The 10,618-nt window shown below is 47.7% G+C and overlaps 1 pseudogene; it reads right to left on the bottom strand.

Moving 5' to 3' along the window:
- The window catches only part of LOC112071888 (RNA-binding protein 25-like), a 46,525-nt pseudogene that overhangs the window by 11,088 nt on the left and 24,819 nt on the right, over positions 1-10,618 (bottom strand).

Here is a 10,618-nt window from a genome sequence, read left to right as displayed (position 1 = left end):
CGAGAGAGATGTCCTGACTGACAAAAGCTGTATGTTTGGGGAAAATCGCACACGCCTTGCATGACAAGCATACCCATAAATGAAGCAGGCCGGCGATGCATGAAAATATGAAGAGTGTACTCAACTGTGGGGGTTTTTTGGGGGATAAAAAGAAAACGGAATAGAGCTAAGCGACAAGGAAAATCTAGAGGAACCTGGTTTCATTGCTTTCCAACAGACACTGAGGAAGACAAGTGAACTGTTCAGTCAGGAACAAATAACTAAACACAAGGCCTAAATATCCACTGGAAGTTGCTTTACCAACTGACATTGTAATGTTCCTGAGTGGCCTAGTTACAGTTTTTGCTTAAATTTGGCTTTGAAAACTTATGGCAGACTTGAAACAGGGTGTCGTAGCAATGAACATCAACATCAAACTTGACTAGAGCTTGATTTTTTTTTTTTTAAGAATAATGATAAAAATATTGTACAATCGAGGTGTTTGAAAAGCTCTTAAGAGACTTACCCAGAAAGACCAGCTGTATATCGCCCGCAAAAGGTGTTTCTAACATGTATTTGACTCAGTGGATGTCTATACTTATTTAAAAGAGATCTTTTGGGGGGAGCGGTAGAGGAGGGGTGGGGCAAAGAAGGGGGTTGTGGGGGATAGAGGGGGGTGGGGCAAGAAGTGGGTTTTGGGGGATAGAGGGGGGTTGGGGCAAAGAGTAAGGTTGGCAAAAGGTTGTGGGGGATAATGGGACGTATAGGCCATGCTCACGAGCTCAAACCCGTAGCTGAGTGAGAGGGTGTCCGTGTGATCAGTCAAGGAAGAATAAAGAGACTTGAAGCCAGAGGAAAAACTGTCCTGACAGCAGTAAGTACCTGTTGTCGTACTCGATAGTAGTACCAGATAGTAGTATGTAGGTACTATAGTAGTACTGTAGAGAACTAGTCTAGTACTGAGTAGTAAGACTAGATAGTAGTCGTGTAGTCCTAGTCTTCATTTCCAGACCAATCTCTTGGCCTCTGTTTCGTAAGTCAACAGCCTCCACATTTTTAACTATGAACACCTCTGCCTCCTCGTCATACCTGCAGGTACAATACTCAGTTATGGTCTCGTCTCTTAATACACTTCTAGTTATGTCTAGAGTACTGCACTGTTGGACGAAAACAAACTTAGATTTAAAACTAACTCAAATGTAGGCTTACATTTTAATAACATATGAACTAAAACTGGTTAAGCCTATATAAGATTGTTCCTATACCATGTTTTAAAATCATATTTTAACTCACCATGGCACCATCATCCAAGATCCCTGCGGTGTGCCGTGAGACATGACCTGAGGAGACAACAAGCTGTTAAAACACCGCGGAAGACCAGAACACTCACAAAGCATACTGCAGGGAAATACATCAGCACCAGAGACAATGGGTCCTCAATTACCTGGTTGCGCTCTGGAATACATGACAGCCAGAGACAATGGGATGTATGTGTATTAGCTTTAGTCGAGTACCACTATCATTAGCTTATAAGGAAGCCGTCTACATGTTTTACGCTGAAAGAGTAGTCCAGTCTCATGGTAATACTTTAAGGTGAAGAGTAGTCAGGTCTTACAATGTTATGTTTAGGTAAAGTAGTCCAAGTCTTACAATGTAATGTATATAGCTTTAAGGTAAAGGAGTAGTCCCAGTCTTACATGTAGTATAGCTTTAAGGTAAAGGAGTAGTCCCAGTCTACAATGTATTTTTAGCTTTAAGGAAAAGGAGTAGTCCCAGTCTACATGTATCTTAAGCAATTTTTTAAAGGTAAAGGAGTAGTCCCAGTCTTACAATGTATTTAGCTTAGTAAGAGCCAGTTACATTAAATTAGTAGGTAAAGGTAGTCCCAGTCTGACATGTAGTATAGCTTTAAGGTAAAGGGTAGTCCCATCTTACCATGTAGTATAGCTTAAGGTAAAGGAGTGTCCCATCTTACAATGTATTTAGCTTTAAGGTAAGGAGTAGTCCATTTAAATGTATTTTAGCTTTAAGGTAAAGGAGTAGTCCCAGTCTTACAATGTATTACAGCTTAAGTAAAGGAGTAGTTCACCCCCCACCCCCAAATTGACATATAGTGTACCATTGACAAACATACACTGAGTGTACAAAACATTAGGAACACCTGCTCTTTCATGACATGGGACTGCCCAGGTGAATCCAGTTGAAAGCTATGATCCCTTATTGATGTCACCGGTTAAATCCACTTCATCAGTGTAGATGAAGGGAGGAAACAGTGGTTAAAGAAGGATTTTTAAGCCTTGAGAAAATTGAGACATGGTTTGTGTCTGTGTGCCATTCAGAGGGTGAATGGGCAAGACAACAATATTTAAGGCTTTGAACGGGGTAGGTAGTGAGCTGCCGGGAACCAGTTTGTGCCAAGAAACTGCAACGCTGCTGGGTTTTTTCACGCTCAACAGTCCTGTGTGTACAAGAACGGTCCACCACCACAAAGGACATCCAGTCAACATGAGCCAGCATTTCTGTGAACGCTTTCGACCCCTTGTGGAGTCCATGCCCCGACGTCAGGTGTTCCTAATGTTTTGTACACTCAGTGGTATAGGTACATTGGATTTGTGCCAATAAATGCTAAAAAACGTAAAAGTGTTTGAAAACAGACGCAGGTAAAACTAAACAAATCGCAGTTACTACCTTGTCTATAAACTTCTTACGAGGAAACCAATTTGTCATCCATTCCTCAGACAATAAATTCTCTCTCTCCCCACTCAATCAGTTACTAACTAACCTTAGAAACAGACAAGTCGACTAGCGTAGCTTCCTCCTCTCCGATGTACTCGATAATCTTCTTTTGACCCAGGGCCTGATACGACGCTCCATCAGTCGCGAGACGGGAAGACACAAAGGTTTCAGACATATAACGGTGACGTAACAGAGAATTGCTAGTTCTTCCACATAGCTTTTCAATTCCAGTCGATCAAATGTGTCAAGAGTAGATTATGTTATCCGCAAGAGGACCAGAACCCATTGGACTTGTTAGTGGTGTGAACCCTGCAGGATATGTGAACCACTCCTTTAACGCTGCAACCGTCACGTTATTACCAACTGACCCACACCAGAGCTCTGGGCCGACCTGCTCGTCATCATCATATCATTCATCATCAGGGTAGCCTAGTGGTTAGAGCGTTGGACTAGTAACCGAAAGGTTGCAAGTTCAAATCCCCGAGCTGACAGGTACAAATCTGTCGTTCTGCCCTGAACAAGGCAGTTAACCCCACCGTTCCTAGGCCGTCATTGAAAATAAGAATGTGTTCAAACTGACTTGCCTAGTTACATAAAGTACATTTAAAAAAAATCCTCCTCCTCATCCTCCTACGAGTCCACGCAAGTCCACGCAGCAGTCCAGTCCAGAGGGTAGTTGAACAGATCAGGTTCGGCCGTAGGATCTTCTCAATCAGACTCCGAATGTGCTTCCGTTTCTCCTCTGTGTTTGTCCTCCCTTCCCCTCAGGTACCTCGCCCCGTCCAGACCCAAACTCTTATCGTCCTCACCGTAGTCCAGCGGAACCAGCTTACGTTTACGAGGCGCCTCGTCGGCCTCCTCCTCTCCAAACTTGTTGAAGACGCTGTCGACGTTGGACATTTCTTACGTTTACTCCCGGTGTGGATCTGATGGTTGGGGCTGGCGCCGGCGCCTGGGACGGAGAGAGACGACGGTTAAAGAGGGGACGGAGAGAGAGACGGGTTATAGTGGGGAGGAGAGAGAGACGGGTTATAGAGGGGACGGAGAGAGAGACGGGTAATAGGGGAGGAGAGAAGGACGGGTTATAGAGGGGACGGAGAGAGAGACGGGTTAAAGGGGACGGAGAGAGAGACGGGTTATGAGAGGACGGAGAGAGACGGGTTATGAGGGGAGGAGAGAGGACGGGTTAGAGGAGGAGGAGAGAGACGGGTTATAGGTGGGACGGAGAGAGAGAGACGGGTTATAGAGGGGACGGAGAGTGAGACGGGTTAGGCGGGAGAGAGAGACGGGTTATAGAGGGGACGGAGAGAGAGACGGTTAAAGGGTGGAGAGAGGACGTATAGAGGAGGAGAGAGACGGTTATAGGAGGGGAGGAGAGCAGACGGGTTAGAGGACGGAGAAGAGACCGGGTTTAGAGGACGGACGAGAGAGACGGGTTATAGAGTGGGACGGAGAGAGAGACGGGTTATAGTGGGGACGGAGAGAAGAGACGGGTTTTAGTGGGGACGGAGAGAGAGACGGGTTATAGGGGCGAGAGGAGAGACGGGTTATAGGGGGACGGAGAGAGACGGTTAGGGGAGGAGAGAGAGCGGGTTATAGTGGGGACGGAGAGAGAGACGGGTTTATAGTGGGACGGAGAGAGAGGACGGTTATAGAGGGGACGGAGAGAGAGACGGGTTATAGTGGGGACGGAGAGAGAGAGACGGGTTATAGAGGAGAGAGAGACGGGTTATAGGTGAGGAGAGAGACGGTTTAGGGACGAGAGAGAGACGGGTTTAGGGGGACGGAGAGGAGACGGGTTATAGTGGGGACGGAGAGAGGACGGGTTATAGTGGGGACGGAGAGAGAGAGGGTTAATAGGGGACGGAGAGAGACGGACGGGTTATCAGAGGGGACGAGAGAGAGAAGACGGTTATAGTGGGACGGAGAGAGAGAGACGGGTTATAGTGGGGACGGAGAGAGAGAGACGGTTATAGAGGGGACGGAGAGAGAGAGACGGGTTATTAGTAGGGGACGGAGAAGAGACGGTTATAGTGGGCGACGGAGAGAGAGACGCGGTTATAGTGGGGACGGAGAGAGAGAGACGAGGTTAATATAGAGGGCACGGAGAGAGAGACGGGTTATAGTGAGGACCGGAGAGAGACGGGTTATAGAGGGGAAACGGCAGTAGAGGAAGAGAGACCCCGGGGTTAAAGAGGGAACGGAGAGAGGAGAGAACGGGAGAGAGAGAGACGGGTTAAAGGGGACGGAGAGAGAGACGGGTTATAGTGGGGACGGAGAGAGAGAGACGGGTTATAGTGGGGACGGAGAGAGAGAGACGGGTTAAAGAGGGGACGGAGAGAGAGACGGGTTATAGTGGGGACGGAGAGAGAGGATGAGGCCAATCTTGTTCTAACTAGTTCAATCTAGTTTTAACTCACCCAGTTTGAGGCTGAGGCCAACCTTGGGATGCTGTTCCTCAGTGGGCCGGGCTTCAGGAGAATTTTCATGAGGGATGATGATGCCGCAGGGAGACTCGTTGCCGGGGGAGTTGGGTGTGGCGCCGCCGCTGCCCGACGACACCGAGGGGGCCGATGTGATTGGCCGCATCGTGGGCTTCAGGTTTGGGTTTGGCCTGGCATCTGACGAGTCCTCCCTGTCACAATCATCAAGCTCCTCCCCTTCCTCCAAGTCATCGTCTGATTGGGGTTGAAGGTGCTGGAGAGGAGGCCTGTCTGCTCCTCCTCCTCCTCCTCCTCCTCCTCCTCCTCCTCTCCTGTCCCTGTGGTGCTCCCTCTCCCGGTGCTCCCTCTCCCGGTGCTCCCGGTGCTCCCTGTCCCGGTTTGGTTTCTCCTGCTGCACCTCCTCCTCTGGCTCCGGCTTCACTGGGGGCTGCCGTCTCCGCTCTGCCTCCTCCTCCATCTTCAAATCAAATGTATTTAAAGTGCATTTAAACAAAAAAAAAGTCTCACACTTAAAATAAAAATATATAAAAAGGATGAATGTGCATTGTCGATTCCATGTTGATTCATGTTCATTGTCCCTATTTGACAGGTACAATGCACATTAATGCACATCGATCCACATTTCTTATGTCTGTTGATGAGCCAGCTGACAGACAGCAGGGTTGTGTTCAGGAGGGAGGAAATGGTTGGAAACTGGGAGGTACAACCTGAACAATAACAACACAGAGTTGACAGACAGAGACAGACAAACAGCCAGACGGACAGACAGCGATAGAGCCAGCCAGCCAGAAAGCCATCCAGCCAGACGAACAGACAGACAACAATAGAGCCAGACGGCCAGACAGACAGACGGCCAGCCAGACGAACAGACAGACAGCAATAGAGCCAGACAGACAGCCAGACGGCCAGACAGACGGTCAGACAGACGGAGACATACCCTCTGCAGCTCGGCCTCAGGGTCCGGGTGTCCCTCAGCTAACAGTCTTTGTCTGATCTGATCATGCTCCTCCTTCTCCCTCTTCCTGTCTCTCTCATCCAGCTCCGTCTCCTTCTCACGGTCTCTCAGACGCTTCTGTAAAGCACTACCCCTGGAGGGACAGAGAGGAAGGCCAGTCAGTCATACAGCTCAAAGGGATACATCAGGATGTTGGCCCTACTTCCCCACGGTCAGACAAACTCATGGATACCATTTTTATGTCTCTGCCTGCAGTTTGAAGGAAGTTGCAAATTAGCGTTAGCGCAATTGCTAACTAGCGTGTTAAGCGCAATGACTGAAGGTCTAAGCTAACTGCTAGCAGATACCATATACTTCCAGTCATTGCGCTAACGCCGGTAGGCATTTGGCTCGTGAAACTAACTCCAACTTCCTTTATGCTGGATGCAGAAATATAAAAAACGTAATCCCCTCAGTTAATTCTCTGAGGAAGTAGATAAAGGGCCTCTCATCTGCTCTCTCTGAGGAAGTAGATAAAGGGGCCTCATCTCTCTCTGAGGAAGTAGATACGGGCCTCATCTCTCTCTGAGGAAGTAGATAAAGGGCCTCATCTCTCTCTGAGGAAGTAGATAAAGGCTGCATCTCTCTCTCTGAGGAAGTAGATAAAGGGCCTCTCTCTCTCTCTGAGGAAGTAGATAAAGGGCCTCATCTCTCTCTGAGGAAGTAGATAAAGGCCTCATCTCTCTCTGAGGAAGTAGATAAAGGGCCTCATCTCTCTCTGAGGAAGTAGATAAAGGGCCTCTCTCTCTCTCTGAGGAAGTAGATAAAGGGCCTCATCTCTCTGAGGAAGTAGATAAAGGGCCTCATCTCTCTCTGAGGAAGTAGATAAAGGGCCTCATCTTCTCTCTGAGGAAGTAGATAAAGGGCCTCTTCTCTCCTGAGGAAGTAGATAAAGGGCCTCATCTCTCTCTGAGGAAGTAGATAAAGGGCCTCACTCTCTCTGAGGAAGTAGATAAAGGGCCTCATCTCTCTCTGAGGAAGTAGATAAAGGGCCTCATCTCTCTGAGGAGTAGATAAAGGGCCTCATTCTCTGAGGAAGTAGATAAAGGGCCCTCATCTCTCTCTGAGGAAGTAGATAAAGGGCCTCATCTCTCTCTGAGGAAGTAGATAAAGGGCCTCATTCTCTCTTGAGGAAGTAGATAAAGGGCTCACTCTCTGAGGAAGTAGATAAAGGGCTCATCTCTCTCTGAGGAAGTAGTAAAGGCCTCATCTCTCTCTGAGGAAGTAGTAAAGGGCCTCATCTCTCTCTGAGGAAGTAGATAAAGGGCCTCATCCTCTCTGAGGAAGTAGATAAGGGCCTCATCTCTCTCTGAGGAAGTAGATAAAGGGCCTCATCTCTCTCTCGAGGAGTAGATAAAGGCCTCATCTCTCCTGAGGAAGTAGATAAAGGGCCTCATCTCTCTCTGAGGAAGTAGATAAAGGCCTCATCTCTCTCTCTGAGGAAGTAGATAAGGCCTCATCTCTCTCTGAGAAGTAGATAAAGGGCCTCATCTTCTGAGGAAGTAGATAAAGGGCCTCATCTCTCTCTGAGGAAGTAGATAAAGGCCTCATCTCTCTGAGGAAGTAGATAAAGGCCTCATCTCTCTCTCGAGGAAGTAGATAAAGGGCCTCATCTCTCTCTCTGAGGAAGTAGATAAAGGCCTCATCTCTCTGAGGAAGTAGATAAAGGGCCTCATCTCTCTCTCTAGGAAGTAGATAAAGGCCTGCATCTCTCTCTGAGGAAGTAGATAAAGGGCCTCATCTCTCTCTCTGAGGATAGTAGATAAGGGCCTCTCTCTCTCTCTGAGGAAGTAGATAAAGGGCCTCATCTCTTCTCTGAGGAAGTAAATAAAGGGCCTCATCTCTCTGAAAGGAAGTAGATAAAAGGGCCTCATCTCTCTCTCTGAGGCAGTAGAATGAAGGGCCTCTTCTCTCTCTGAGGAAGTAGATAAAGGGCCTCATCTCTCTCTCTTGAGGAAGTAGAAAGGGCCTCTTCTCTCTCTGAGGAAGTAAGATAAAGGGCCTCAATCTCCTCTGAGGAAGTAGAATGAAGGGCCTCTTCTCTCTCGAGAAGTAGATAAAGGGCCTCATCTCTCTCTCTGAGGAAGTAGATGAGAAGGCCTCATCTTCTCTCTGAGGAAGTAGATAAAGGCCTCATCTCTCCTCTGAGGAAGTAGAATAAAGGGCCTCATCTCTCTCTGAGGAATGTAGATTAAAGGCCTCATCTCTCTCTTGAGGAAGTAGATAAGGGCCTCTTTCTCCTCTGAGGAAGTAGATAAAGGGCCCTCATCTCCTCTCGTGAGGAAGTAAGATAAATGGGCCTCCATCGTCTCCTAGAGGCTAAGTAGATAAAGGGCCTCATCTCTCTCTGAGGAAGTAGAATGAAGGGCCTCATCTTCTCTCTGAGGAAGTAGATAAGGGCCTCATCTCTCTCTCTGAGGAAGTAGATAAAGGGCCTCTCTCTCTCTGAGGAAGTAGATAAAGGGCCTCATCTCTCTCTGAGGAAGTAGATAAAGGGCCTCTTCTCTCTCTGAGGAAGTAGATAAAGGGCCTCATCTCTCTCTCTGAGGAAGTAGAATGAAGGGCCTCTCCTCTCTGAGGAAGTAGATAAAGGGCCTTCATCTCTCTCGAGGAAGTAGATAAAGGGCCTCATCTCTCTCCTGAGGAAGTAGATAAAGGGCCTCATCTCTCTCTGAGGAAGTAGATAAGGGCTCATCTCTCTGAGGAAGTAGATAAAGGGCCTCATCTCTCTCTCTGAGGAAGTAGATAAAGGGCCTCATCTCTCTCTGAGGAAGTAGATAAAGGGCCTCTCTCTCTCTCTGAGGAAGTAGATAAAGGGCCTCATCTCTCTCTGAGGAAGTAGAGTAAAGGGCCTCACTCTCTCTGAGGAAGTAGATAAAGGGCCTCATCTCTCTCTGAGGAAGTAGATAAAGGGCCTCATTCTCTCTGAGGAAGTAGATAAAGGGCTCCTCTCTCTCTGAGGAAGTAGATAAAGGGCTCATCTCTCTCTGAGGAAGTAGATAAAGGGCCTCATCTCTCTGAGGAAGTAGATAAAGGGCCTCACATCTCTCTCGAGGAAGTAGATAAGGGCGCCTCATCTCCTCTGAGGAAGTAGATAAAGGGCCTCACCTCTCTCTCTGAGATGATAAAGGCATCCAGCTGAGAATAGATAAAGGCCTCATCTCTCTCTAGGAAGTAGATAAGGCCTCCTCTCTCTGAGAAGTAGATAATAGTCCTCTCATCTCTCTGAAGGAGAGACGACTAACCAACGGTGCCTCATTCATCTCTCTGACCCCGGAAGTAGTACAAGGGCCTCCACTCTCTCTTGATGAAGATAAAAGATAAAGGGCCTCGATACTTCTCTTAGGAAAAGTCGATGAAGGCCACATCTTCTTCTCTAAGGAAGAGAATAAAGGGCCTCTCTCTCTCTGTTGATGGAAGTAGCATGAAGGCCTCACCCGTCTTCCTCTGAGGAAGTAGATTAGAAGGCCTCATCTCTCTCTGAGAAGTAGATAAAGGCCTCTTCTCCTCTCTGAGGAAGTGAATAAAGTGGCCTCATCTCTCTCTCTGAGGAAGTAGATAAAGGGCCTCATCTCTCTCTGAGGAATTAGATAAGCCTCTCTCTCTCTGAGGAGAGTAATAAAGGCCTCACTCTCTCTCTCTGAGGAAGTAGATAAAGGGCCTCATCTCTCTCTCTCTGAGAAGTAGATTAAAGCGGCCTCATCTCTCTCTCTGAGAAGTAGATAAAGGGCCTCATCCTCTCTCTCTGTCGAGGAGTAAGAATAAAGGGCCTCATCTCTCTCCTGAGGAAGTAGATAAAGGGCCTCATCTCTCTCTTGAGGAAGTAGATAAAGGGCCTCATCTCTCTCTGAGAAGTAGATAAAGGGCTCATCTCTCTCTCTGAGGAAGTAGATGAAAGGCCTCATTCTCTCTCTGAGGAAGTAGATAAAGGGCCCATCTCTCTCTCTGAGGAAGTAGATAAAGGGCCTCTTCTCTCTGAGGAAGTAGAATAAAGGGCCTCATCCTCTCTGAGGAAGTAGATAAAGGGCCTCATCTCTTCTCTCTGAGAAGTAGATAAAGGTGCCATCTCTCTCTGAGGAAGTAGATAAAGGCCTCATCTCTCCTTCGGAAGTAGATAAAGGCCTCATCTCTCTTCTGAGGAAGTAGATAAAGGCCTCATCTCTCTCTGAGAAGTAGATAAAGGCCCCATCTCTCTCTGAGAAGTAGATAAAGGGCCTCATTCTCTCTGAGAAGTAGATATAAGGCCTTCACCTCCTCTGTCGAGGAAGTAGATTAAAGGGCCCATCTCGTTCTGTCTCTCGTCTGAGGAATGTGACCTTAAATGGTTGCCTTCGATCTTCTCTCGTGAGGAAGTAGAATGATAAAGGGCCTAGTCACGGAAATTTGCAGGTGTGACTCTCGTCCCTGGACTGAGGAAGTAGATAAAGGGTCTCACGATCTTCTTCTTCTGGAGGAAGTAGATTAA

Source organism: Salvelinus sp. IW2-2015, unplaced genomic scaffold (assembly GCF_002910315.2).
Source record: "Salvelinus sp. IW2-2015 unplaced genomic scaffold, ASM291031v2 Un_scaffold1757, whole genome shotgun sequence".
In the NCBI taxonomy this organism is placed as follows: domain Eukaryota; kingdom Metazoa; phylum Chordata; class Actinopteri; order Salmoniformes; family Salmonidae; genus Salvelinus; species Salvelinus sp. IW2-2015.
Note: the sequence above shows the minus strand (reverse complement) of the source record. Positions and strands in the feature narration are given on the sequence as shown.